Below are 26,571 nucleotides of genomic sequence, written 5' to 3'. Positions count from 1 at the left end.
CACCCTATGATGTTTCACATCTACGCTGACGGGACTGTTGGTTCCGGTCGAACTCATCATACCACGACGTAGCAGAATCGGCGCAGAAGTTCCCTCCGAGAAGACTGAACGGGCGCGCGCAGCGCGCACTTGGACCATTGGCTGGTGAGGGAGGGAGAGGAAAAGAGGGCGCGTTCAGCGCACACATTCTGTGTTCGCTGGCGAGGGAGCGGAGAGAGGGAGAGGGCACGTGCAGCTCGCACCTGACTATCGATGGCGAGGGAGAGTGAGAGAGGAGGAGAGGCGCTGCGGACGGGGCACGCAGGAGTGACATATCCCCGAGCAAGAGATGCTCCGCGTCTCAAATAAATTGCCGCGAACGGGAATCGACCGGTTCGCTTTGAGCAGTTCTTGCGAGGTCCCTTTTACACTTCGTTGCCCCCAGCACTAACCAGACTCGGAAAACACTTTCACTGAATAATGCCCGTATCTTCATCACGTCTCCACTAGAGTACTATGAAGCTAAGCTTCGCAATTAGAAAACGCCAGGCACCTTCGCTGGTAGCACCGCGCTGGCGACATTACGTCCGTCTAGCTCAAGTAATTTTTTGTATTGGCGTTCAAATATGTCTACCCATTTGAAGAAATGGCTAGATTGGAGGTTTTATGTTTTATCTAGGAGTTCAAAGTGGAGCAGATGTGCTAATGCGGATTATTTTGCTGTATTTTGTCACTATAGTACCAAACTTTTTTCACACAGTTGACATCGTAATACAGTTTGCGTTGTAGCAGAAGGCCTGGTAAACTGGGGAACGCGAGTGGAGGTCAGGAGCCGAGACCGCCCTAAAACCACAGACATTTTCACAAACTTTTAAAAAGACACTTGGCCCTTGAGGTTTATAATGATAGGGTGCACTACTGGCGTAAGTAAGCTCAAGAGCCACACGAGAAGGCTTACAAAGTGAGCGGATCTGCTTTGTCTGACTTTGCTCCGGAAAATACAAGCAAATTTCGTGGGAAGCAATTGTTTTTGCCATGTAGGTACGACATTATTCCCGGGTAATCCAGCAACAACTTCGTCCAGCTTCCACCCTATATTTATGGGAATAAAGTTTGGAGGTTGTAGGTCCAGCCGAACACGTCTTCCTGCCAGTTGAGTGGGTGGGTTATCAGACTGACCAATGTTTCTAGAGAGCTCATCATTCCGTTTTTATGTTTTCAGTATCTACTCGATACATACTTGGGAACTCTGTATCAGTTTGCTTTGGTTGAGCTTTTCTAGATTCTGTTGCTGCGAGCTGCCGCCAGAGTGGTGGCCTTCACTGCTGCCGAACGAAAGGGGCCAACGCCATGAAGTTTGTGACTATGCGGTTTCCGTCTATAGTATTGGAATGGTGTTTCAAAGATTAATTAGCATGAAGATGTATTAGCGTCAAACATTCTAAAGCTACGTTTTCTTAAACACGTTAGGACAATGCCAGTAGCGCCAGGTGTGAAGCCATTCGTATTTATTCATCAGGCTAACACAGTATTGCAAACACGTGAATGGGAGGACAACGCTTATTTCTTCTGTGGCCCATGAACTGTATACCGTGAACAGCATACCAAACAGTAGATCATGCTTTCGAACATTTTTAATGGTGGCTTTTTGTATGTTCTTCAGTAGACTATGTACAGAAATGTCGCCTTGAGCACATAATTTGCTACCCGGCAGTAGAAGATAATGAAGGTACACCTTTGAACATAATGCGGTCGGGGCTGCAGAGTACTTTACGCCGGGGCTCAGCCTAGGTCGATGGCGATTTAGACGCTTCACCGACTTGGCGCTCTGTCCAAGGCACTCCAACGAACCTAATTGGCACTAGTGTGTCCCCAATTACTGCAGAGTATTGAGGCACTGGCAGTGATCAAAGCTTTGAAACACGGTAACACTACATGGTTATCATCTCGGCTCTCTCTAAATGTTTTCAATTTCCAGTACACTCCCCTGCCATACCTGGACATTCCCGACAATGCAAAAACAGGAGCGATCACGGAGGTTAGTCACTGGGCTCCTATGGTGGATACCAGGGTTAAATTCATTGTGAACTTAGGTGTTCGTATTTACTCTTTACAGTGGGGGCCATTTTGCTGGCTGGAGAACCACTGCAACTACAGCAATTAATTTCGCACGAAAGGACACCAATTGTTCTGCCCTAAAAAATTCTAAAGTATACTTACGACTCGGATGTCCAGTAACTTGTCAGGCTTTGGCTCGACTCTGAGTGTGGAGAGGCCAATCTTTGAGTGCGCTGTTTTCAACGGAGCTTGTTTGCTTTGGATTCCGCTCGTAACCGCGTAGCCATCCCTGTAGACCCTTACAGTTATAGTCTGGGTGCCTTGAGCTTCAGTCACCGTCCCATAGTCGATGTTATCAGTCTTTACTCGTATGCTGAAAGATTACGTCTAGTTAAAACGCGATATCCGAAAATTTATGGGGACATCCGTATTTTACGATAAGTTGAAACAATGAACCTTGTGTCCTATTACCTTTTGATTTCCTCCTTTTCATTGCTACTCTGCGCGAATCAAGCGATCGGTATTCCACACGTGTTTTAAGCTCTCAATTTCAGAGGAATACATAGGGCGCTATCCTTGAAATCTAAAAAAGTACTTACCTCAGTCTTACGAATAGGAGCAGAAGTTAAACTTTCTTCACTAAACAATAGTAATGCAGTGGAGACAAATGACGAACGAGTCGAAGGCCAAGAAAGCCGACGACTGCCCACCGATGTACCTTATAAACATTCGGAGGAAGTTACCTCAAGGCGAACGAACACACGCACCAACGCACGCAAACTTAACGGTTTTAGAAGGCGTGAAACATATGGGTTAGTAAGAAAACTTGACAAGGTTGCGGAAAGCCTGGTTGGTCCGCCGGAGGAGTGATAAAGGTTTTCGAGAAAAAAGCTTCGGTGATCACTGTTTTATTGCCCCCTCGATTTTTCAATACCCAAAATTGTCTTAAGAGTGCAATTGGATTTTAAAAAATGAGTTTTTAACCTTGTTTTTGTTTTTATTGCACGTTCGCTGTTATTTGCCACGTGAGCATCTAATTGTGCGCAATGACAGTAGAAATGTCCTACAAAGAAATTTCCAAACTTCCTTGTGTGAGAGAAACTTTTCACGTGAGGTCTAGACATAGTAGTTTTCTCTATCTTTCTTTAACCGGAGGTTTCAAGAGAGTGCCGCGTCATCGCGGTTTTTCGAATGCTGTAACCATCGAGATAACTGCACATGTACGCTTTCTACTCGCAGCAGCAACCCTGGCTCGGCTGGGCCTGAAGACATGCATGTACCAGATCAATAGCAGGTGTAGCGCTACAGCATACCCTTGCACCGCTGCTCATAGAGAGACGCTGGGACGAACAGGTGGCGCCGCCAATGAAGTAGCGCAGTGTAGGCCAGTGAGCCTATTGAATACACGTCCTCCCTGATCCTTCCAGCGCACTGCGCGATTCTTATACCGTAAAGACGTTGATACGCTGGTGGTTCAACAGGTCGAAATGCCACCTGGAATCTGAGGTTTACCAACAGGAGGTGTCACCCGTTTCCTTAAATCAGGGTGCACTGTCAGAAGATATGGGGAGTCTACTCAAGCGAGCCAACAAACCCAACCGAATCCACAGGGCACAGGTGATGAAGGGGGTGGCCGTCTTATGTGCGGCTTTTGCCGACCAGAGCGGCAAGAATGAGTAAGAGCCTTGAACGAAAACAGCACAACGACTTATATTTATACAGGCAAGTTACAAACACAAGCACGAGGTAACGGATTAATAATGACATTCAACTTAGATGGAATTCAGATACAAGAAACAGTCCAATTAGACAAAATGATACAAACAGGAGCGTTAACAAATGAATGTTACGAAGCGGAGCAGTTAACTAAAAACAAAGCGAACAGTTCGATGCTTATGAGAGACAGAGTCCCAGCATATTCACCGACCGGGCCGGACGATGCACCACTGTCGGAAGCGATTCGGCTACCTGGGAAGCGTGGCTTCGCTGTAGGCCAGGCCGTCCGAGACGATCACGGTGATTCGAGGCCCGGGAGTACGTTGGAGTCCTCCAGGGCGCGGGTCGCCGATGGTGTGATGCACAAATTGACAGGTGCCGTTATCACATCACGACTGCCAAACGTAGCTGGTTTGCTTAGGCGCGGCTGGTCCTTTTATAACCGTGCCGGCGCAGAGAGGGAGAGCACAACACACAACGCGCCCGCCGCCGTAAGCGAATAACTTCACTCTTCTCCCTTCTAGAATTATCGACGCTCTTTAGCACTGGCAAGGCCACCCGTGCCTCCTCGAGAGTCGGCCGCCTGTTGTAGGTTGGTCTCCATTTCCCCCATTGACCCATGAGTGGCCCATATGGTGATGTCATCCGCATATAATCCATGGTGTATGCCTGGTATGGCATCCAGGAGCGGAGGGAGGCCTATGAGAGCTATATTAAACAGCAAGGGGGAAAGGACCGCACCTTGGGGCGTGCCCTTGTTGCCGAGAGAAACTGTATTGGAGTTTAAATCTCCCACCTTCAGAATGGCTTTTCGGTCGTCGAGGAAGTCCCGAATGTATTTGTAGGTGCGTTCTCCGCAGTTAAGGCCATTCAGTTGTTTAAGTATGGCCGTATGGCTGACAATGCACGACAATGTGGTCTATATGCACGACAATGTGCACGACAATGTGGTCTAGCGTGTGCGCCGCAAAAATCTGAGCTGCTTATCGTCTCACCACGTAAAAAACTCCCTCCCGGGTCGCCAACCATCTCCCTAGAAGTGGATGGCCACCCTATTGTTCCAACTCAGCAGGTGAGAATCTTAGGCATGCTTCTACAAGCGGATCGCTCCAACACCAAACTGCTAGACCGACTTAAGCACACCACGGAGCAAGTCTCCCACATGATCCGCAGGGTCAGCACAAAAACGAGAGGTATGAGAGAGGCGGATGTGCTAAGACTTGTCGAAGCCTTTGTAATCTCTAGGGTTACTTATGCCCTCTCCTACGCTGTGCTGTCGAAGGCTGAAAAAGACAGGGTAGAAACTATCATACGCAAGGCGTACAAACTGGCGTTGGGACTACCTGTCAGCACCTCGACACAGAAACTCCTACACTTGGGAGTTTATAATACCTTGGATGAACTCCTCGAAGCTCACCATATGAATCAATTATTACGTCTGAGCTCCACCTCCACCGGCAGGACAATTCTGAACCAGCTGTGCCTGCGCTCACCGCTTCAACATCCCCAGGCCGATTCGACTAACCTTCCGCATGAGATCCGCCAATTCATTGATGTGGCCCCACTACCCCGGAACATGCATCCAACGCACCATCAGGATCGCAGAGACGCCAGAGCTAAAGCTATCTTCAAACGGTACGGCCAAAACGCCACCACAGTATACACAGACGCAGCCTCCTATCCCGGGAGGAGAGCTATGACTGCTGTTGTGACTACAGCTCAAGCCCTCCTCACAAGTGTATCAATTCTTACCACCCATGCACAACAGGCAGAAGAAGCGGCCATAGCCCTAGCAATTGCTCAAACCCCTGCAGAGATCATTATTACGGACTGCCAACAAGCATGCAGAACTTTCTCCAGCGGCTTCGTCTCACCCCCCGCCACACAAATTCTGCTGCAGAATCCTCCACAACACCGCGTAAGGATTATTTGGGCTCCCGCCCATGCCGACGTGCCTGGCAACGAAGCTGCCCATCAGCATGCCCGCGATCTGACACACCGGGCTAGTCAGGAGTTCGGCGAGCAGCGGCGGGACTGTCCCCTTTTGTCCTACAAGGAAATCACGCAGCACTACCGCCTGCAGCGAACCATGTACCCTGCTCCACACAAAAATCTAACCAAAGAACAAGAACACCACCTTCGAGGTATCCAAACCAATACCTTTCCCCACCCAACTAGAGCCCACATTCTGGCTCCCACCCTCTACTCCTCGCAATGCCGCTTCTGTGAGGCTCCGGGCACGCTTTACCACATTGTGTGGGGCTGTGATAAAAACCCTGACCTACCCCCTCTGCCCTTCCCCTCCCCTGAGCACTGGGAGAGAGCACTGTCCAGCTCGGACCCTGATGACCAGCTTTGGCTGGTGAAGAGAGCCCAAGAAGCCGGACGGTCTCAAGGGGTCCTGGAACAAGGACTCTTCCCCAAGGCGAACTTCTTCATAGGGACGTTTATTCCTCCTCCTCCTCCTCCTCCTCGAGAGTGCTCGAAGCTTCGGTGTACGTTGAGCGGCGGAGCTTTTTATTTTGGTATTTTCTTGCCGGCGAGCCGGCGACTGGTCGTGTTACCGCCTCTTCGTTCGCGAAAGTTCCAGCCTTGTCTCGGGGTGTATAGAACCGAACTGAATGAATCGGACGACTGAAGAAGAGTTAGGCGCTGTACAAAAAAAAATGGAAAATCCATACGATACTTTTAGACGTCGTACGCTGGAGTTTGTGACAGGAGGGCTGAAAATTTAGTCAAACCACCCACGGATATTAAACGAGCATGACATCTTCACTCACAGGGGTTACCAAGCTGCTGATATCGTTACCGCATCCTCGGGCTCAGACGCAGAGCGCCCCACCCAACTGGTCCCGTTAAAGCCAATATCAACGCCAAGCACGCGTACTCTCAAATCAAGGCAGTATTTTCGCTGCACCCCGGTGCAGCAAGGGTACCCAAAGTACTTGCTAAGGAGTGCATCGTGTACAAGTCACAAGGCAGAACCGCTGTCGGTGAGCAACCATCACCCGAGGATCATGCCTACGGACACAAAATGTTCGACCTTTACACTCCATGGAGATAGTTAAACACCGAAGTTTAAAGGGGTGGAAAACAGCGTTTACCTTAAGGCGTATCATGAAGAACTAATAAGGTGTTTGTAAACTGTGTTAAGAAATGATTTCTGAGTTTGGGTGCAACTTTGGTCCACGCAATGAAGGCAGAGCAACATTGGGCTAGGTTTTATATGATACGAACCCGAACGCCATCCGTGAATCTTCTCAAAACCTCTTCAACTGTATGGACTGCAAGTTCAGAACAACCCCAGAGAGCACAGAAAGTCTGTCCCTTGACCGGTCCGTCTATTGCCGGTTTGTGGCGTGTCCGGCCAGCATCCAGGTTTTGGCAGCCACTGTTCAGCCGTAAAAAAGACAACATTTTGCTTCCAGCAATTCGGTATTTCTCCGGCTACCCGTGTTCAGACACACAGCGGCACGTACATGGTTACCAGATATCCAGTTTACTTTCAGCGGTCGACGTTCAGAAGAACGGCCGACGGATGGCCATATGGCATCCGTTTTTCATTCGGCAAACGGTGTTCAGCCGAAGCGCGGCAAGCGACCTGCCGCAGAATATTTGTATTGGTGTGGCCATTTGTGTTCGGAAGAAAACCAGCCTGAGTGCGGCTGCCGTGCATTCGCTCTCTGTACGACGAACCATGCGTCCGGCGGCAGAATATTCGTTTTCTTCGGGCAACTGGTGTAATAAAGGAGACCGGCCTACGTACGGTCCCAGAATGTACGCTTTTGATTAGGTAAACGGTCTTTGGCCGGATCAAGGCAAGCAAACGGCCGCAGAAAATTGGCAACCGGTGTTCAGCTGGAAATGAGCCGACGTAAAGTCTAACGCTATCCGTCGTTACTTTGGTAAGCGGTGTACAGCCGAAAAACGGCACGCGTCAGGGCGCCGAGAACCCATGCACTTCTGGAAACTGGCGTTTTAAAAAAGCCGTTAGGGAGCCGAGCGATGCAAACGCGCTTTTCATCCGCAAGGTGTTTCTACGCTTTAAATGAAAGAACTTCGTTTGTCAAGCAGTAATGAGGGGTTCTAGGTGAACGGGCAAGGTGCAAGGAGTCACTGGACATTACCAGAGAACCTTTTGGGCCATCGAATGCCAATTATTCCCACAAGAAGACTGTGCCACACCAACGGGTAAGCTAAGACTCGCCAGTCATAGCCGCTACCGCACCTCACCCGCCGCCTTCGTTGATGCCTCAGCGCGGTGTTATTCGCCCCCGAGAGAAATGGAGAGGATTGGAAACACCAACTCGGCATAGTTGTCCAACTCAAGATGGCCCTGGTTCGACAAAATTAACTGGTCTAAAAAATCACACCATATCCACGGAATGAATGCTGATAAGGAGGGCGAAGCTCGAGAGGGGGAGATCATCGGTAACCGTAACTCTCCCGTGAAAGTTCGCCCATTATATCATTAAGAAAGACGTAAGACTGTGTGCGTACATTGTACAAATCAACTTTCATTTTGTTCTTTTATTTTGTTCTTGTTCGTTTGTTGTTGTTGTAGGGTTCGTGAGGCTGCAAGCAAGCGCTCGTATCGGCAGGCAAACCCCGATGCAGTGAGAGCTCGCGAGGCGGCTGCAAAACGCATCAAGCGAGCTCAGCCCGAAGCTGCCGACGCGCGATTTAAGCGCTACTTTCAAGACGAGATGCTTCGGCCTCTCTTTCGCGCACGGCGGGATCCTGTCGGCGAGCGCGCGCTGCCGCCGCCCTGCGCGCCCTCCGCTCCGCAGCCTTGTCAACAACCACCTCCTCCATCCCTTGACTAGTTGCGAAAGAGGAAGCGCGTCAACAGCGATTGCCTTTTATAGTGTCAGTGACGTGCAAGTGACATCATCATGACGTCTCTTATACCAGCCCCACGTCCGAGTGAGTCATCGAACTAGGCGGGCACGTACCACGAGACACAAGGAATGGACTGACCCACGGCTTTAGGAGCTTCGCCCCTAAAAGGCGTCGAGCAAGCGGCCATCACGCAGAAGCTCAACCGGCGCAATATCAGGAACTCCCAACCAAAGAAAGGCAAGAGTCGCAAAAGCGCAAGTTACCTCTTATTCTTTTGGTAATAATGCGGCAAAAAACAATGTCGCAATATATTTTTCGTACTAAATATATCAGAGGCTAAGCTTGTGCAGTTTGTAGGCTCAACATCATGCTCTGCACTGTTTTTGTATCTAATTTATGACTGCTTATTTAAAAACAAGTGTTATCATATCTTCGCGATAACAACAGAGCTTTGTCAATGACGAAGCGTGGATTTTAAAGTACTTGCGGTGTGTGATGCTGAGCTCAGCTACACTTGGGATACAGATTGCTATGGTTGCAGAAAGTGCGCATGGGCGACAAGAAAACAAGTGTACTTCTATGTGTGTGCTGTGTCCAATAAAAGTTAGTTTAGGGTTTGCGCTCGTCCCGTCCATTCTGCATGTGTTATTTCTTCGCGCTAGGCCAGTGTTTATTTACCAAACTGAGCCAATTCGCCCAAAAACAAGCTCTTCTAACATGGCGGCTTTGTGCTGTTGGCAGCGCGACTATGTCATCTGCTTGCGCTGCAATTAGTGGTCCTCCACCTGGCTCACTACAGTTAACGTACTGTGGCTGAACTCCAATACCTGTTGCATGGCCGAACTTCCAGCAGCTTTAGTCCGGCTGGAGTCCGACGACCGCATCTCGGCTGACCTCCGCTGGCCGTACTTCGGCCGCACACGGGCGGCTTTCGAATGGCCGGAGCCCAACGGCGGGAATCTGGCCATAGGAACGTAAGCCGATGGAATGGCGGACGGAGACTGGCCGTTCGATAGCCTTGGAAGTTCAGCCGTGTACGGCCAAAAGGCCCACATTTGGAAACGGGCCGTACACGTCTACCGGAAAAAGGCCAGATGCAAAATCACTGGCCAAAATACATCGGCTTGAGTTAGGCCGAATGGTCCTGTGCGGCCTGGGATGCTGCCTCTTGCACTTGGCCTCGCATGCCCGGTCATTCAGAGCTGGTGGAATCGAGGCGGCCATCAATCTCCCGGAGCCTTTCGAGGTGCCATTCTTAGTTTTACAAACCACATTCTGCCGCTCACGCCACGTCACGATAGGCGAGTGCACAGTCCCTTGAGGCTGCTGTAAGTCACACTCACTGTGCGGAAGAATCCGACCTTCTCTTTTCATTTTCTCTCTCACGCATAACTCGTGTGCACCGTGCGTGAATGCTTCGAGAGTTGCCATGTCCCCAAAGAATTTTACTTCCATTTCAGAAAACCAGAACTTCTCATCCACGTCCTTATAACTCATCTACAGCTATGTTTTTGCGTGTGCGGACTCATCCGTCTTGAATGTATGGGTGCGATAAAATAGACGCGAATGGGTGCCCTATGTTTGCTATGCACCAGCCCTGCCTTTTCTGCTTTTCCACTTCCCCCCAACTCACGCTATATAAGCTACTGCTATATACACCCACATGCATTTTGTTCCAGAATACTCACTTGTCAGTAACTTGTTCGTCGTCGCGAGGCAATAAATGGCGTCAGAAGCGGCTACCCGACAAAATGTAACTTTTGAAGCTACCAGAAATACTGCGCACGACCAGCGACACAGGCAAGACCTGGAAGCTTTTCAAGCAGAAACTGGAACAATACCTCACGATGGTGCTGCCCCATAAGAAGCCCCCATCGGATGCTGCAAATACAGCGATGCTGCTGAGCCATGCTGGAGAGGAGGGCATCGAAATCTACAGCGTAGCATTTCAACAAGCTAAGAAGAACCATAACTCCGCGGCCGTCGTGAATAAATGCGAGGACTACTGGGATGCTTGGCGAAATGAAGTCTGCGTGCATATTCAGGAGAAGAACACAGCTGGAGGGAGAAACTTTTATGTACTTCTTGCGAGACGTAAAGAATCAAGCGTGGTTAGGCAACTTTGTTACCTTCACCAATTCCATTGATTCGCAACCAAATCGTCCTTGGCTTAGCCAGCAGCAGCCCCGTGTAAAACTGCTACGTCACAACCAACTGACGTAGGCGAGTACTAAGCAAAGCTTCAAGGTATCCGAAGCAGCAGCAATCCAGAATGAAGCATGGGCGACCAAAAAGTACAAGTACATCCAGTTCGCCAAGCTGAGCAGCAAAAAAAAAACAGTATGACGGTGCCGCACACGATATGGCCTCCTCCAGAGGCCATGACGGTGCCCGGATATGTTAGGACTGGTAAGGGCATGTTAGGACAAAAACCCCTTCCCTGCCTGTTGCGGGAGGGCTGAACAAGTCGGCAAGCTAAAAAGCGCCAACGAAGACTTTGACTGCCTCGACATCGGCTGCAACAGCGTGGGGAGGCGGTAAGACTGGATCGTAAAGACGTTCATTAGCAGAGTAAAAGTATCCATCGAAGTGTACACCGACCCCAGGAAAATCTTCTTCCTTTGTCTGTGTGCAAGACGATGCAACCGAAGCCTCCCTCATGCACTGTCGCTCAATTCTGCGTCTTTAAAGTGGGTGTGAAATCAAACACGTTGGGGTTAATAGCGGGGAAGTGACCATTGGCGAGCAGTGCCGAGCGCAAGATTTTTTTATCGTTAAAAATGGTCCACGGACGTTACTTGCGCTGCAAAGAAAGGAGCGGCCGGGTTGGCTTGCTCGTAACGCGGACGTAGTGGCGACAAACAGTTCTGAAGAACTGGGGCAAGAGCTCAACGACATTTTTAAAGGCACCGGCTGCGGACAACGTCAGTAAAAAATGAAGCTTTGGGACTACGCAGTTCCCTGGTGCGCGAAGCTCGAACGCTTCCGTTGGCGTTGAAGGAGCTTCTGCGCAAAGACGTAGGACGCATGGAACAAGGTGGCATCATAGTCAAAGAAAATAAACCAGCAGACTGGGTGAGCCCATTTGTTATGGTTAAAAAAATACGGGAACCTTAGAGTATGCCTGGACCCGCGAAAGATTAACGCGTGCCTAAAAAGAGAACCTTACGAAATGCCCAGCCGCGACAACCTAGGCGCAGACCTATCAAGCGCAAAATTATTCACCCGCCTTGAATCTAAGGCTGGGGTTCACAAAATGCCTCTCTACGATGAAACTTCAAAGGTTTGCTGCTTTGCCACTCCTTTTGGTAGATCTTCTTGAGGCTACCGTTTGGCATCTTGTCCGCGTTGGAAATATTTGAAAAGATCTTGTGCGAAATTTTAACATGATAGTGGTATATGCCCGGATCCAAGAAGATCCGAGTGACGTCATATCCGTAACGGAATGACATTACCAGAAAAACGCGGCTGCGCCAGGATTCAAGCCGGATGCTCCGTTGCTGGCACGGTAGGTGCCAGGCGCTCTACCGACTGCGCTAGGAACTGAAGCTAAAGACAGCCGTAAGAACGCGCCATATATCTTTCTTATAATAGCCTCTATTTCCATGGTGCTGCTGTCTAAGAGAGGGGAAGCGAAGTATTGCATCACGATGCTTTCCAGCTCCGGCAGTTGGCGCTAGCTAAGCTCGTGACAACACAACCGTCTGCTGTACATTCGCGAATGCGACGCGGCAGCAGGTTGTGGCTCACCTAGCACACACACAAGACAGCCTCGCAAATCATGTTCTTTCGCTGCAGCGGATCGTGAGTTCAAAAAACGATTAGCTGGCCACCCGTTCGGTTTCGTTCGAATCGTCTGCAAGCTCGTGTGGTTTGATTCGGATTTTCGCAGTACTCCAGGGCGGGCAATCCAGGGTCTACAGTTGATAAGTCTGACGGGGCCGTACCGACGAAATATAAACAGCAACGTGCAAAATCATATTGATGCAGAATAAATATTCAACTGACCCTGTGAAGGCACATGCCACTTTCGTTCTTTAACGATTCGTACGAAAGAGGGAGCAACCACATTTTTTTTTACTTTCTGCCCAGCGTTCACGTCTATGTTGATGAATTCTTGTCTGTGGGGAGTCACACTAGCAGCATCATTCGCCGTTAAGGACAGTGTTCGAAATGGCGAAACGGGTGAGCCTAACCTCTAACGCCGACAAATGGAAAATAGGCATCCAGGAAATTGAATTTCTGGGTGGTGTGATATTGTGATGTAATCAAACCTAACCGCGCCTTTCTGGATAGCATAAGACAGATGTCTGTCACCAGGGACAAACTTGGTGGGGAGCATTTGGTGGGTGTCGCAAACTTGTTTTCAAAATACATTGCTTTTTTGCCGACAGAACATCAGCCCGGCGTAGCTAACCCAGCCCTACGCAATATTTTAGTGGACACCTAACCACGCAAAAGAATGGCAAGAAATGTCCGACGCTCTGTGTAAAGAGCCACTTCTTGTATTATTCGACCTAACCAAGGAAACCAATGTGACGTGAGATGCGTGAAAAGAGGAGTAGGTTCGGCACTTCTGCAGCACCATGACTGTAACTGGCGCCCGGTTGAATACACATCGGAATGCATACATTAGCTGAACAGCGCTATTCTCAGATCGAAAAAGAGGCACTGGCTACTGAGGTTTCATTATCTTATATATGGCCGCAAGACGATCTTACCCCGCACGGGGCACCTTGAGCAATCTGGGTGACGGTATTGGCGAGACCGCGGACCTTGAGCGCCCATACTCACGCTGTAACCGACCGTGGTAATGAGTTTTAAGGTGAAGGTAGTGTAGCGATACAATCACCATCGTCACCATCAGCGCCCTATCATCATCACGGTGCTTGGCCGGCGTCAGCAGTGCCACGCGACAAGAGATGAAACGTGGAGACGCTTCCGCTAGAGCTGCGCCATGCCCTACGATGATGTTCATGCTGCCGTGTTCGCGAACTACGGCTTCAGCGACAACGGCTGTCGGGCCGCAGCGGAAGCAGCACACGCACGCAACGCGCACGCTCTGCAGCCCCACATTGTACCCTCTGCGCCATCGCCATCGTCCGCAGCCACTAGTGTCGGCCCCCTAGACGCCATCTGCAGCGCGACAGCCGCGCCTTCCACGACAGGACTGGCGGCCAAAGACATCACCGGCGTCCGCCGACCACCGCGCGCATCACCCGCTGCATTCACCCTACGCGTCGGCACCGGAGAGCCACCCATTATTGTGGCGGCGACGTCTCTTTCGCCTCAGCCGCCAACACAACCGTCCTCCACAGACGCCGGTCACGCACCGCGATGATGATTGGGCGCTGATGGTTACGATGGCAACGGTGTCGCTACAGTAGAAACCTCAAACGGTGGCTGTCGGAGCCCAGCTCAAGCTCCGGCGGATGGGCTCCCGGTCTGTTTACCAAGCAGGAAGCTCCGGGACCCCTTCAGGAATCAGGGTAAGGCTGACGAAGAAAGTACCCCCGTGCCCTGTTTTTATACATGCTGTATGTTTTTTTCACAATCCCCCAAACCCAATGATCGGCCACCTAAAGGGGGCCGCACCGAAATATCCTATCCACCCTTTCCGACCATGACTGATCTAAAACCTGATAACTACCCACACATCTTGGTAATTGAATCTCTTGAACAAACCAGGCCTATTGCTTCACAGTCCGTGTCCTTGATTTCGAAGTTCTTAGAAAGTATTATAGGAGAATATTTTAAAGCTAAGAACCAAAGAACTGGCGAGATCTTGGTCGAAGTACACAATCAACAGCAGGCCACAAAACGTCTAAAGCAGACCCGAATTACCGTCCTTGAAATCAAGGTCACGCTTTACCGCAGCCTCCACAGCTCACAGGGCGTGATCTCGGAGCCAGATCTAGCACAAGAGACAGAGGCTGATCTTCTTGAAGGCCGGAAAAGTCAAGGTCGGACAGCTGTCAGGAGCATAGCCATAAGAAGAGAGATAGTACCCACAAAACATATCATTCTGACATTTCATTGTTCTGTCCTTCCAGACCACATTAATCTTGGTTTCATCCGGTGCTCCGTTCAAGTGTACATTTCAAACCCGCGGCGCTGTTTCAAGTGCCAATGGTTCGGGCATGGTACTAACTCGTGTCGCAGCGAAATTACCTGTGCCCAGTGTACCCGACATGACCTTCCCACATATAATTGTAGTTCACAACAACGCCTCTGCATTAACTGTCAGGGTCCACACGCGGCGTGCTCCTGAAAATGCGAGACGTTTCAACTTGAGAAGAAAATAATAAACATCAAGGTCACTGAAAAGATCACCTTCCCGGAGGCGCGGAAGAGGTTTGCCTCTTTTCCTCTGGGGAGGTATGCCGAGGCGGCTCGACGGGGGCCGGAGCGGCGTTTTGTTTCGGCGGAGACCCAGTACCACGAGTCAGACCCGGGCCCGCACCAGCCCCCCCTCGGGTTGCCTCCGGTGGCCCGTCCCGCCACCGCGCCGCTCATTTAGTCAGCAGCGGCTGTGGTGGCAACCTCGTCTGTTGGGAATGCCGCTGCATTCACTGCTTCCTCTCCACCGGCCCAATATAAACGCAGGGGAACCGAGGAGGTGGAGATGGAGGCAGCCGTAGCGACCCCTTCCCCGCTTCACTGCATGTGCCATCTGTGGTGGTCCCCACGCCCTCGGTACTGGCAGCACGGGCAAAGAACACCCGAAAGGGTACCTAGCCCAGGGGCCAGGCTGCTCGGCCCCCCCTTGCCTTGAGATGACGACATGGACTTGGAGCCCTTCCGGCTTTCATCACAGCGCAAGGAACAGGCTGCGACGTCCAGGTCAGTAGAGAAGGTAAAAAAATAGCCGCGTATCTGCTCCTTTCGTTGCAAATGCCATCAAAAGATGATAGTCTTTATCCGCTTTTGCGAAGTAAATGCCTCCCTTCGTTTTCCCGCTCACCTCTCTGTTGTTCCTCTCGCGTCGCGCTCCTCCCAATGTAAAGACGTCAAAGTTTTGCCTAAATCGTTTTAAAATTCCCGCGTTCCACTGCTCCAAACCAGGTTTCTAGATGCGAACGCTGCCGTACGGCGACGACGCACGTTAATCGAGGCGTCCTACTTCAACGTTTATAGAACCGCGTTTCCCTACTCCACGTGCGTTGCAAGCAGAACGTGGAACCTATCTAGTGGAACCTTGCGTAACTGTTGCCGGTTGATTTCTTAAAATGGCGCCAGAAGCTATAGTGGCGCGGGCGACAGCAGGCGACGGCGGAGTGAATTCTTTATCTGCAGTTGATGAAGTATTTAATTTCACAAAACTCAAGCATGTTTGATTTTTTTTATAAAGGAACACTGCAAATATCACTTCTGTATTGATTTGTTGTCTCATATTTGCGTAATGTCTTGTTCTTCTTCAACAATGTTGACAAGTATGAACATTACACCGGACATAGACGGGTAGATTTAGCTGTGACTATATAAGACTATATAAGGCATTGTTTTGATTTGGCCGGGTGGCTGAATCGAGTCACAGATAGACAGACGGACAGACAGACAGACATACAGACAGACCAAAATTTCTGGGTTTAAGTAGCCCAAGAAAGACTACCGCCTTTAAAAAAACCCTTCCAAGAGTCCAAGCCCCGAAGGACCTTCAATAAATAGTCATACTCCAGTAGGTACGAACATTTAATAATAAGAAGAGAAAGTATTTTTATTAAAACTGCAGAGGCCTTCTGAATAATCTGGACGACATGTACGAGAATGTGCATGCTACTTAGCCAAGTGCAGTGCGTGTATAGCAAACACATTTGAAGTCCAATCAATCAAATTTCTAAATGGTTACAGGTTGTTCAAAAACGACAGGTATGGCAGCACACACTCTTTTTGCGGTGTGGGCATAATCTCCTGGAAATCCTTAGCACGCCACACTGTAACTCTGAACACTGTAGTTGAGGCTGTAGCAATTCGAACAATATTATTTAATTGATTGATAACCGCATGCTGCATATATATTCCTTCTGGTCTGGCACTTTCGATCTCTCACTTCGAGGCGCTCGTTGACCAGCTGCCAGAATCAAATTCTCACAGGCGACCTTAATGCTCACAATTCTCTTTGGGGCTGTTCTCGTAGGGAGGCCCGGGGTCGCCTGATAGAGAGGCTTCTAACAACCTCTGGAACATGCCTTTTCAACAATAAGCATCCTACATACCATAACATAGGTCAGAACACATACTCATGTCTTGACTTGGCTATTGGCTCCGCAGTTATCTTTCCTCTTCTCGAGTTGGATGTGGGCACTGACCGATACGGCAGTCACCACTTACCACCTCAGTAACATATAAAGGCAAAGGCCCATGCAGTCCATATTCCTAAAACAGGTTCAATGAAGCAAGAGCTAACTGTAATACATTTACAGAGACATCCCAGCTATACCACACATCTATTGGACACCTACACGTAGACGAAGCCGCCCAAGTACTCACGGCACCCGCCGCGGTGGCTCAGTGGCTAAGGCGTTGCGCTGCTGAGCACGAGGTCGCAGGTTTGAATCCCGGCCGCGGCGGCCGCTTTTCTGATGGAGGCGAAAGCAAAAACGCCCGTGTGTACGAGATTTCGGCGCACGTTAAAGATCACCAGGTGGTCAAAATTAATCCGGAGCCCTCCACTACGGTGCGCCTCATCGCCTGCGTTGCGTCGGCGCGTTAGACCCTACCATCAATCAAATTAATCAAGTACTCACGGCGCACATCCTCCACGCCGCCGGAAAGTTCATTCCCCACCCCTCTGGTGCCCTGCGCAATCAGAGGACGCCGTGGTGGAATGAGGACTGTAGGCGAGCGCGAGAGGCCAAGAACAAGACGTGGGGTATATTTCATCGATACCCCACGTCGGGTAACCTCATGTTGTTCAAACGGGTAAGAGCGTTTGAAAAACGGGTGTGCCATGAGACAAAACGAGATAGTTGGAGCTCTATTATACTATCCATTAACTCAAACACTGGTACACAAAGTCTGGACACGTACACGAAAACTCAAAGGACATGAGACACACAGCCTGCCTTTGCACTGTGCAACAAGAGACACACTGGAAGACCAGGCTAACACACTCGCACAACACCTCCAACATGTGTCCAGATCAGCACACTACAAAAACACTTTCATGAAACACAAACTCCCAGACAAAAAGAAGCCTTTACATGACAGCGACAGATCCACCACATCCTATAACTCCGAGTTTTCGCTTCATGATCGCAGAGGGGCACTGAGTATCTGTAAACCCTCAGTTCCAGGCCCAGACAACATCACATATACAATAATACAAAACTTACACGCATACACTCTTGTTACCTTCCTTCACCTTTACAACAAGATATTTCTTTCGGGGCACAATACAAAGTCTTGGATGGAGGCTAGTTGGAGCAGTTTTGATAGAAGGAAAGGACCCTTCCTCTCCCGCTAGCTAGCGACCCATTGTCCTGACCACCTGCCTGTGCAAGCTGTTCGAGATGATCATGTGAAGGCTCGTGTACTTCTTGGAGTACAACGGTCTTCTCGAGAGCTGTCAGGCAGGCTTCAGGGTGGTTCGATATACGAACGACCAACTTGTCGCTGTTGAATCAGAAATAAAGGATGCCTTCGTGCATAAACAATTTTGTCTTACGGTGTATTTCGACATTGAGAAAGCCTATGACGCCGCTCGGCGATACGGCATCCTTTGTGACCTGAAGTAAATTGTTGTTGCAGGCAACATGTTCAACATCCTTTGTAGTTATATGTGTGGGTGGACCTTTTGCGTCAGAGGTGGTCGTGCACTGTCAAAGGTTAGTGTGCAAGAAAATGGCGTGCTACAAGGTGGAGTGTTGACCTGCACTTTTTTCATAGTTAAAATGAACTCTCTTGGAAAGGCATTGCCACCTACAATCTCTTATTTCAAGTATGTGGATTACGTCGAGATTTCTTTTAAATCATGTAATATGTCAAACTGTGAACGTGAAGTCCAGCTCGGCGTCAAGAAACTTGCCGGCTCGGCAGTCAATAGTGATTTTATTCTTAATCCTGCAAGGAGCTCTTGTGTTCTGTTCTCCTGGAGGCGTGGGGTGCACCGGGACTCAGACTTCACTCTTAATGGCGTTTCGATTCCTGTGAACAAGGGTCACAACTTCTTAGATATTTTATTTGAAGAAACGCTTACATTCGCCCCGCTTATCAGACAGCTTAAATGCAAATGCTTAAAAACAATAAATATTCTCAAGATCCTCTCACATCAGTATCATGAAGCCGACAAACAACTTCTGCCACGCCTTTACACAGCCTTGGTGGGGTGTCGGCTCGACTACGGTGGTGTTGTGTATGGGTCGGCTACAAAAACAGCAGTGAAAATGGTCGACCTAGTACTGCCTCTTCGTCTTCGCCTCTCATGCGGCGCTTTCCCCACTGGCCCTGTCGAACGTCTGTATATCGTGTGCTACAAATGGTGCCTAGGGCATCAGGGGGAGTATGTTGACTTGCTGTATGCATCTAAGATCGTGTCTCTCACCAAGCATCCTTTTAATCCTATGATGAACGATACATCAAACTTACAACTCTTTTTAAACAGGCCATCTATTTCCTTACCTTTCTCTCTCAGAGGGAGGGAGGAAGCTGCTGCACTCAAAGTTCCCCTTTCAGACACGCACAAGACACCCTTCCATAAGTTATTCCCACCGTGGCATCTACGTACTATATTATGCGACCTGTCATTCACACTAGCAGGAAAAAAAAAATTAACCAGAGTGCGATTTTGCAGCACTTCCTGTTCCTGCAGGACAAGTACAGGTGCGCAGAATTCTAAAGCGACGCGACCAAACCTACTTTTGCTTTGTCTTGTGCAGCGTACGAGGGAAATTTTAGAGTGAGCAAAACAATAAATTTTTATAGCAGTATTTACACGGCAGAAGCCTTTAGCATCTTACTCATTTCAAATCGCATGATCAAATGTACTTATACTGACTTTTCATGTCCACCGTGTACACACATTCCCTAAGCGTTGTACAGCACTTTCATCAGGAAGGTCATCCAAAAACTATGTGATCAATGCTGTTTTAAAGGTACTAATGACTGCATATGGCTTAAATCTTCAAATAACTATGTGCTGGGTACCTAGGCACTGTGGAATCCCTGGCAATGAGGCCGCCGATGAAATGGCTAGTGCTCCTGCTCTTATGACTACAGCTGACATTAAAACAGTACCTTACACCGACCTAAAGGCACACATCCGACGACAGCTTCGTAACACATCGCAAATACACTGGAATCAACAGACAACAAACTACATGTAATAAAACCACAATTGGGACGCTACACAACAGACTCACAGAACAGATCACACTGAAATCGTTTTGGTTAGGTTGCGGATAGACCAGACACACGTAGCGCACTCCCACCTGCTCACTCGACCTTTGGAATCCATGTGTAGCAGATTTGGAAAGGGCCTATTCATAGTCCACATACTAATCTCATGCGAGGCATTTGACAGATCACGACACAAAGATTTGCCCTGAATTATACAGACGACAAATTACACTGAAGCCATCATACGTTTAAGCAGACGAACCAATGTTTTCTAGTCAACGTGTTTTTAATCTTTTAGCTGAGGTAAAATTTTTGCAGCTCTTGTTTTATCACGTGCAATCATTCTGGCCCTAAACGCCAGCAATCACCATTGTCTTCTGTTTTGCGTCACTAAATTCTACTCACAGGTTTTAGTATTCAAGTCTCATCAACCATAAATAACTTCTACTCTAGCGCTTTTTGCCCTTAGCTGGCCTTGAGCCATTAAACACCAACCACCACCATCATCATAATCATCGTCATCAAGAGGACCTCAGAAACTGAACGCCGGCTGCTAATCGCAACCGCCCACAAAGCCATATGTGAAATGCCACCCAGACTACAACGGTTTTTCCTGTGGTTGCTAAAGCACAATGAGTGGCACAAAACGTTCCAGGCAAGCACCTCCTTTCCGATAAGCTGTCTGGGGCCCCAGCACACCTCCCTCACGACACACCGGACCGAAATGACGTCGAGGTTCACGCAGTTAGTGCTGTAACAGCTTGGCCAGGGACACCACCATGAATCGGCTCACCGAAGAAACGGTAAGAAACGCCTACCTAAATGCGGTGATGGAGCGCGTCCGCTGTGGTACCCCGATCAATGGGGAGCTAAAACCATTTGAGTACGAACTTTCTGTCACTAAAGGAATTCTACTGAAAATGAGCAAGGTAGTTATTCTGGAAGCCATGAGGAAAGACACCCTGCGACGCATTCATCAAGGCCACATGGGCTTCGCCAAATGCAAGGTAAGGGAGCGAAGATTTGTATTTTGGCCGCACATCAATGCGGAAATCGCAAATTTGACTCGAGCATGCCGTGTGTGTAGCCTATATGCATACAGTCAGCCAAGGGAACCTCTCATTATTAGAGACACCAGCTTTTCCATTGGGAAGGGTAGGCGTTGACTAATTCCAGTACGGTGATGAGTCGTATCTCTTTGTTTACGATGCAATTTCAAATTTTCCAGTCTTAGAAGAGATGCTCGACGCTTCATAGAAAACGGCCATTTATGCCAGATATGGAATCACGGCCCAAGTCCGCAGCGATAATGAACCTCAGTTTGCAAACCACGAGTTTGCCGGGTTCACACCGCTCGTCAAGCCCAGGATTCCCGCGCTTGAACTGACTCTCCCAAAAAGGTGTGCAGGTGATAAAACTATTAATAAAATGCTGGTGAATTCCTCGGTCATAGGAATCGGTAAAACACGAAACTAATACGTGCAGCGAAATCTGCAGCTGAGCATAATTTCCGCGTTGGTGGCTGTCTTGTGGTCGTGCTTGGAAAGCGACGACCTGTTGGCGGGTCCCTTCGGAAAATGTGTCAGTGAAATCTTGGTGTATCCTGGGATAAAACATGTTCATCTTAAAACATAGATCCCGAAAACGAAGAACCCAAAGTACAACTTACTCTGCGGTTCTAATGTATTGCTTTCCCGCAAGGAGACCCTATGTGCAGGGGTGCACCCTCTACAGGCCGCTTTGACGTCATATCCCTCTACAGGGATATGACGTCACTGAAATGTTTGTGTACCCCGGAATAAAACACTTTCGTGTTAAAAAAACTCAAGAAGCGCAGGTGGACCTTTGGTTTGGTCTTCTAAGCTACAAATGGACACCTTTGGAAGTAAGGCGTTCAACCATAGAACTTCTGCAAGGAAGACGGTTGAGATAAACTCTACCAGTCTTCAGTTGCCGGCCAGCAATTCCAGTGCTTAATTATGTACAGACCACCAGTCAAGAGGCCCTCTTGCACCTGTCAAAATACGCAGTTGGTGTGAATCAAAAAATAATCCTGGGGTGCTAAACCGAAGGTCGTCCCAATATTTAGCCTAGGGTCCTACTAATTTGTTACGGAAGACAACAAATTTCTTCGCAGTAACAGGCTGCATTTGCTACCCACGAATGAGTCTTGCAACCAAGCCAATTTAGCAGACAACAAAGACGAAGACAAAATGCATGACAAAGACACTCGATCGAGTTTCGCTGATGCGACGTTCCCGACTTACCAGCACACCGCAAACCAGACTACTCCGCTAGATGCCACACTTCCACTACGAAGATCGGCTTGCCAAAGGCAGACCCCACAGAGGCTTCGATATGATTTTTAACTCAAACTGCTATGCCATCGGTGTCCCTGTGCCTTTTCTTTTTAAGGAGAAGGATGTATCGGTGCGATAAGATAGAGTCGAATGCCGCCTTCGGTTTGCGAGGCACGAGCCCTGCCTTTTCTGCTTTAACAATTTCCCCCAACCCACGCCATAAACACTGCTACTGCATAAACCTACGTGCATTGCCTTCCAGTATGCGGCCTTTTCATTAAGTTGTGTGTCGTTTCGGGACGATAGATTGCGCACAGACAGCGTTTTCCCTTCGGCATGTAGTGGTCCACCTAAAAAGCCCACAAGCTTGTTGTCCAGATCCAGTATTCTACTGCTGTCACTGTGATCAGCTGGACGGCATGCTGTACATTGCCTGGACATAAGATCGATGGCTTACTTGGGTGTTCCGGGGTTGCCATCACAATTTCTAAAATTGAGCGAAATTCTGGTTAATCGTGCGCACGCCGCTATGCTTAACAAGGTGCTTCCATGCTGGGAATTTCCCCGCAACGAGGGAGTGGGCAACGGAACGGCAATCCGTAACCTACACCTCCTCCGAATTGTCCACTGCTGCTCCCGCTAACACTCCAGAACCTGAGAACAGGATATATGCTTGGTTGCAACAAAAATATTTCTGCACGTAGCAAAGATTCTTCATCTGAGGTTGAGAACGCTGCATATACCTTGGGTGCAAGGGATGAGGACAAACCGTGGATGCCGAACGTATTTCGGTGCTTCGCACACTTAGTAAGAATCCCGCACTCTGGTGCAGATGTTCTTGAAGAGGATAATTTTCATTGCATTAATAGGATTCGGTCATGTGACAAAATAAGAGTTCCTTCCAAATACGAAGATTCGCCAAAGTTTTCACCTAGAGCGGACAGCACTACAAGAATAGGTAATTTCACCCGGCAGTGAGTGCTATTAAGGTGTTGTGGGATCAACACTGTGATGTTTGTGACCCTAGGTAGAGCAGTTGTTTTCAGGTAACAGCAAAATTTGGTCTGGTTGATTAGGGGACACGACATAGCATAAAATAGAAATGCCTCGAAATTTTTGCAAGTTCTTGTAGGGATTCATTACGATGTTTAATGCAGCGACGCCGCACAGTTGTTGAGGCGGCAGCAGTGGACGGGCCTTGGTAAATTTTTACAAAATGATGACATTTTAATGGCCGCCGAAATCTGAAACACACGGGCGTTTTTTTTTTTTATTTTTGATGGCGCCAGGAAAGAGGCCGCTGCATCCGGAAATCAAAACCGTGCATTTGGCCTCAGCAGCACAACACCTTTGCCACTGAGACGCCGCGGCAGGGCTTACGAGGCGAATACTTTTTACTGTGCCTCTTGATCTTTTGATCATTTACTCCTTGATCCTTCACCCTTTCATCCTTGGTCCTTGAATCTTGGTCCTTGGTTACGTTTTTCTGAACTCCATGCTTGTTGGTGGTTTTTACCCAGGTCGAAAAAGTCACTCTCTAAGTGCGGATCGGATGGCTCAACGCTCGAGATGAATGTTATTGGGCCGTAGTGTCTGAAGCTCTCGTTCTGAGGCCGTTACCTTTGTAAAAGGGGTAGGCAGGTAAGAAGCTGATGAATTTGCTTATAAGGCGCTTTTATCTGCGTGATTTTTTAAGGGGTAGAACTGGGTGTCGTGAATCTTTCAAGGACAAGGCCGAATTTATAAAACCAAAGACTACTCTTTTCCCCACATGCATGAACTTCGCACTGTTTAAAAAAGAAACCAAGTGTTTGGACGTTTTTGAATAGTGATTTCATCGTACAAGCAAAAATTAACAAAGTTAAAAAACCAACGGGTAGCATGCTAGAAAAAACGTATTCCATGCCACAGAAATACGAAAGAAACCTCTGTGTATTATATTAGGGAAGCCAAATCATCAAAATAGCGGGACCATACAAAACTGTTCCCCGAACGTCACTTTGAATCGTACCATCAAGCCTGACAAACATTCCAGCCGATGTCACAAGGCTTAAATTATTCTCACACATGTACACCCATTACACTTCTCACATGCACAACCAGTTCTCCCTCTCAGAAAAATTGAGTTCCTTTTGGGACAGGGCAAGGGCGGTACCCTTACGTATTTTTTTCTGTTGTCAGCTCGTGGTAAAGAGCTTAAAAATTTCGCCGTGTCTTTCTGATGAAGATCCCTACAAGATGCATGTCTGCAACAAGTATGGAATCTAACCAATGTGCCTATGGCAAGGATCAGGCAGCAGGTGATCTCATATTTGCGCGTTTAAAGCCTCTGAGCCTTACAATATGCAACCGCCAGTTTGTTCAACACAGAACTTTTTGCTCACACTCGGGGACCCGTTGACAACCGTCGTTGCACAATTTAAAAACCAACCTGAGGGCTTTATGACACGGGTATGCTTGGTGAAACTTAATTAGCGTCTCGAGTGCGGCTGGTTGGTTCATTCTGAACATACAAAACAGCGCAAAAAAAAAGACTAAGAAAACGCAGAGACAGCGCTCTTCTCTTCTCTCAGTGCTCTTTTTTTGCGCTGTTTTGAATGTTTGGTGAAAGTGTCATTGACCATACTTGCCATCGTTGAGAGCATCTTTGAGGCGATGACAACACAACCTGTATTCCGCACTTACCCCAATCTCCTTTATGTGCACATGCAGCTGAGAACCTTTCTGCCTTGGGCATTCGGAACCCGGCAAGTGATCACTTTTGAGGTCCTTCAGAAAGCTCTCTGCTGTAGAGGCCACCATTTCTGATATAAAACCTTTCGTTTTTAGTATTTCATGCCAGAAAGACCTGGTGAGGGTCACCCACATAGTGTTCTTCACTATGCCTTATTTCACAAGTTTGAATGGGCGGACTAGTAGTGAAAAAAGCCTTTTTTACTTCAAGGCACACAATGCCAACACGCCTGATCACTAGAGACCGGATTTTATGCACATGGCTATTTTTTTCCTTGCGTTCCTATCGCCCCATTTCGATATATGAGCACGAATGGCACGAAGGTCAAGGATGGCTTTTATGGTGGTTTTGTAGTGCCTATAAATGCCTATTTTGGGTGTTGATGCCTAAACTCCGATAAATGCCTATAAATGCCTTTTTTCTCAAATTGGCGCTACATCATCACTATGTAGGGTCAAGTTTCGCTTTCGAGTGCAATTTCATACTTTTATTCATTCTACCTGGAAATATTTACTGTTCTGAATTTAATGGGTTTGAACCTGGTCCTCTTCACTAGCCCTCCCCCCTCCCTTTGCGCCGGTGCAACCGGAGCGGCGGCTTCTGCATGCTTTACGGGTGGCTTTCCCGCAGGACTTGGCGGTGGACGCACAACTCTACTCCCCAGGGGAACTATTATACCGTCAGGGGCAAAGAAAGTGATGGGGAAAAATTACGCCCACCTCCCGTCGCGGGAACCCTGGTGTGATGCAACGCATCTGGGTGGTTCCATTGGTGTTTCCGTTGGGTTGATTCTCTAAAGAAACCGCTGCATGAAGCAATCGTCGAGTACTGCGTGAGAGTGCAAACAGAGCACAGACAACCGTCGACTGAGACCGCGTTCGCTATCGGAGAGAGGAGAGGAGGGGAGTGGAGGAGAGACGCACCTGTGCCTACGCCGACGCCGCCGCCACCGCCGCTGTTAGGCGAGACCGAGAGCCCTTTTCAGCCATGCCGAAACGGAAGACGCCCAGAAGTGCGTTGATCCGACAGTGGACACTTTACTCCCCCTGCTACAGAATAGACGGATAGACTGTGTTCTGCCAACCGTGCGGAAAAAAAGGTGAGCCGACGATTTTTTATGTGGCGTGAGTGTTTCATGTGTTATTCGAAACCACGGCCCCTCGATCAAGTGCGCTTGATCCAGGGGCCGTGGTCGAACTCGAAACTATGCGAAGTTGTCTATTGCGCCGCCTCGGTTGGCGCCAGGGCGTCATGGCCGCGATTCGCTCTTACTGCTTTTTGTTTATACTCCCCCTTCTTCTGAGAAAAGAAAGGAGGCACCTGTGTATTTTGAATACGGCAGACAGCATTCCTTTCGGCGCCTGCATTTTTTCAAACGTTGGTTATTTTGGTTGCTAGCGTTGTTTATAAGTTCTAAACTTTCATTACCATTGCTATTATTGAAATAAAATATTTTAGATACCTTGGGAAGGAGATTCACATTTTTATGTAACGTCCCTGTGTTGTGCGTTATGAGAAAATCCAGAAATATCTTTATGAAACGAGCAATTGATCTGTTGGTACTGAAGGATAATGTTTCAATACTAGCGCTGATGAACGGAGCGT

General features: G+C 48.6%; 1 long non-coding RNA gene across 1 annotated transcript in view; it reads right to left on the bottom strand.

Annotated features, from left to right (window-relative positions):
- Positions 1 to 2,316: 2,316 nt before the first annotated feature.
- The window catches only part of LOC144166284 (uncharacterized), an 86,610-nt gene continuing 62,355 nt past the window's right edge, over positions 2,317 to 26,571 (bottom strand). Inside the window, exon 4 of the long non-coding RNA XR_013321623.1 lies at positions 2,317 to 2,410. This is a non-coding gene — a long non-coding RNA (uncharacterized LOC144166284). The remainder of the gene's footprint in view (positions 2,411 to 26,571) is intronic.

Source organism: Haemaphysalis longicornis, unplaced genomic scaffold (assembly GCF_048455015.1).
Source record: "Haemaphysalis longicornis isolate Haplotype H1 unplaced genomic scaffold, Haemaphysalis longicornis Haplotype H1 scaffold_166, whole genome shotgun sequence".
NCBI classification, from domain to species: domain Eukaryota; kingdom Metazoa; phylum Arthropoda; class Arachnida; order Ixodida; family Ixodidae; genus Haemaphysalis; species Haemaphysalis longicornis.
Note: the sequence above shows the minus strand (reverse complement) of the source record. Positions and strands in the feature narration are given on the sequence as shown.